Raw genomic sequence first — 4,088 nt, forward strand, 5'->3', positions numbered from 1 at the left:
TTTATTTCAGCATACTATACTGTGACTTTATTTCAGCATACTATACTTTGACTTTATTTCAGCATACTATACTATGACTTTATTTCAGCATACTATACTATGACTTTATTTCAGCATACTATACTATGACTTTATTTCAACATACTATACTTTGACTTTATTTCAGCATACTATACTGTGACTTTATTTCAACATACTATACTATGACTTTATTTCAGCATACTATACTTTTCTTCGAAATTCTATATTTTGACTTTTTATAATAAATACTTTAAATACATGACTTCTGACATAAAATACATTGCATTTCTTTTACTTACTATGTCATCAGCCGTTATGATATTTTTTCAACAAACCGTACTATGACTTTTCATGACCTTCGTTCTACTCACTTTACTATTAGTCATTTTCAAGATTCTTTTCTTTTATTATTTCTGCTTTAGCTCACCTGGTAAAGCTCATGATCTACTATCAAAAATAAATGGTTCGTGTCCTGTCTGGGACCCTTTGATGTACTCGAGGTTTTTTTGACATATTGTAGTTTGACTTTGTATTTTTGACAAACCATACTATGACTTTTTTTCAACAGACTATACTGTGACTTTTGATGCTGTGTTCTTCATTCTATATTTTGACTTTTTATTGCCTTTTGTTACATACTATAAAATTAATTTTTCTGCATACTATACTATGACATTTAATGCATTTCTTTTCGAAATAACATAATGTAAGTATGTAAGTTTTTTGACATGCTATATTTTGACTTTTTATGATTTTTCTACATACTATACTATGACTTTTTGACGTTTTCTTCGACAATCTATATTATTCTTACAATATAACAGTATAATAAATAAGTATAAGTATAATATACCATATATTATACATATTTTAAACTTTTTTAAACTATATTTAGACTTTTTATGACTTTTTTTGACATACTATACTATGAATTAATAAGACTTATTTTGACATACAATATTTTGACTTTTAATGACTTTTTTTGACATACTGTATTGGGACATTTTTTAAATACTATACTATTGCAACCGGTTGCAGATTGAAAGAGCAGGGCAAGGACCCAAAAAGCAGACTCAGAGGCAGGCAGATGCAATAAAGACACTTTGATAAAGAAAACAGGCTTACAGAATGAGACTCCAGATGGCTGGCAGTTAACACAGAAGCTCCAAGCAGCAATGAAGGAAAGAAAGACGAACCAACAGAGGAAAGACATGACTATAAATACAGAAGAAACCAATCAAAGACAAGACACGTGGGCAGATATAAGGGCAGAATACAAAATGATTGGTGGAAGAAAGAAAGGGAACAGAGCAAGGCTGACAAGACTAATACAGCACAGGTGATACACAGGGAAAAGGAGGGAAACCCACAGAGACAGGAAATCAAACAAGCACAGTCCACAAGATGCAGAGAACTTCAAAATAAAACAGGAAACAGACAAAAAAAAACAAGATTCATCAAAAAAGGCTTCAATAGACAACAATATTGAATACTGTTAGTATACTAATGCTTTGGCAAAATAAATGAAATAACTTTGAAATTGACTCACTTTAGTCCTCGTCAATTATTATCATAATTGAAATATGACATAGATCGCGAAGCTTCTATTGAGGTTTCCAAAAGAAGCAACACAATTATCACATTATCACACACAAAATAATAATAATCTCAGAGCTCCTGAGACCCCCTATATTTCAAACACTGCAAATAATATTAATCTAGCCTGATCCTGATCTTGATCTACAAAAAGAATAGACTTGCAAAAAAGTAAAAAATAAATAAGCTGCATAACTTAACATCAAACCAATTCTATCTGACTGTCCAAGATAGACTACAGCCAGACCTGGGATTCAATAGAAAATCCTTAAAATATATTTTTGCTGCCTCTAAATCATATATTTTCAGAGGCATTCTGTCTGAATGTGCACCAGAGTGCAGACAGTGGCGATGTGTAGCCGTGTACTTTGGACTTGCTTCGAGCCTCGCCTGAAGTGCTGCACACAGGCCGAGGAGGCTCCTGGCTATGAAAGGATGTTGGCCTGGCAATCCACCCAGACGCCCATTCAAATGTGCTCTCCTCCTCATCAGAAATCATATCTATTGTGACGTCCCTCCAAAATACAATGTCAAGCTGTTAGCATACTCTGCCTTGCTTCCAGCAGCTGTAAACACAATCAGTACATGACATGTATTGACACAATAATGTAACAGAAAAAACATTAACCAACAATATCATACTGTCTGCATTCATTATATTAAACTTATACCACTGTGTGTGTGGATATATGGATATGTTTGTATGTTTGTATGTATACAAATATAAATCTACCTTTTGGACTGAACTCTTTACAGCTGTTGTCTGGGGACCTACAGGCAGCTGGAAAGTAATTTAATGAGTGTGTTAGCCGAGCTAATTCACCATCAAATATCCACAGTTAAGGTAAAGAAGAAAAAACAATCAAAGTTACTTACATAGCATATTCTTGCCCACAATGTGCATATTATTCATGCTTGCAGCTAGAGCAGTATCGGGATAAGACATGACTCCCTTGTTGTGAGTCGAGCTCAGTCTGCAAAAACAAAATAGATGAGAGAACGTATATATTTACGTTTATACAGCAGAATGCAAGTGGCCTCTTTTTGAATCTCTAATCGCTCCGGATCTTAGCGACTTGCCTTGCCTCAGACCAGCCCCTACATATGCTGCTATAGGCCTAGACTGCCGTGGGACTTCCTATATTACACTGCGCTCCTGCTCTTTCTCTCCATCTGTATCCATTTATGTCCCAAAAATGCATGTTACTAACTTGATGTCTTCCCCAGAGTTTCTGTCCTTTCTCACCTCGCAGGTTTCCATGGATCGTGGTTATACCTGGACCGTTGTTGTGCCTACTGCTGTGGCCTTGCCTGACACCCACTGCTAGTATTATTGCCATTCTATTATATCCACTGCTACTGGCATTAGTAGTAGTAAAGATTTTTCTACTATTATTACTGCTATTAATAGTGCTACGACTGCTATTCTTACTCTCATTATATGTATCATTCCTGTAATATGGATTGACTATGTTGTAATTATGTTGTTGTATTGCACTTTTGCCCATCCTGGGAGAGGGATCGCTTCTCAGTCGCTTTCCCTGAGATTTCCTCTTTTGTTTTCTCCCGTTAAAAGGTTTTTAGAGGGAATTTCTATAAATAAAAACAAATAATCCTGCTCAATTTATTCCCCTTTAATGATACAAGTTATTGATGGACCTCAGTGAATACGATAAATATGAATATACGGCTTTGCTTAATCAAGATGTCAGTTGCAAGATTCAAAGTGCATCTCTCTTAATAGTCAAGGACATTTCTCCTTTTGTGTATAGGAAGAGAAATCCAGCACCTGGGTCAAATGAGATTTTGTCTCGGAGGAGTTCATCAAATTTAATTATGATACATATAATTACCAAAAGCAATCTTCTGTGTGGTAGAAAAAAATCTTTTCAGAGAGTGGTTGGCACCTGCAGGGGTAAGGAGTAATTTAGAGACAGTTTAGAGTGACAGGAAGGAGAGAGTGAGGGAAAAAAGGACAGAAACGGGTGATTGTTGTGTACTCCACTGGTGTACACGCAGTCAGTATACTTCAGTCTCCTCTTTCTTACTGTAAGAGCTTAGAAAATTACAGAAAATGTAAACCCCACCTTACAAATGTTAGTGTCATTCTACTGTTTAGTATCCAATAGGATTACAAAACAACACTTGAAAAGTACTTGATTTTTGTGGATTACGAAAACATGGCCATCTTTCATTATACTTGCGCTTGGGAGTATACAAACAAAAGCCCTGTCGAATCCAGATGCTTTTAAATGAGCTACATTTATCATAACAATGCGTGAGAATGACAGTCTGCTGTTGTACAGCAGGTACGGAATGAACAATGGGAGCCAGAGGAGGAAGAGGTGAGTTATGAAGGCTCGAGGATCACAGCTTTAATTGGTTCTTTCAGAAGGTGAGAAGGGTTAGGGGTTATGAGGAGGGACATTACCCCCCCCCCCCTTCCACACGCACACACACACACACACACA

Source organism: Anarrhichthys ocellatus, unplaced genomic scaffold (genome assembly GCF_004355925.1).
Source record: "Anarrhichthys ocellatus isolate YVR2014 unplaced genomic scaffold, GSC_Weel_1.0 scaffold15, whole genome shotgun sequence".
In the NCBI taxonomy this organism is placed as follows: domain Eukaryota; kingdom Metazoa; phylum Chordata; class Actinopteri; order Perciformes; family Anarhichadidae; genus Anarrhichthys; species Anarrhichthys ocellatus.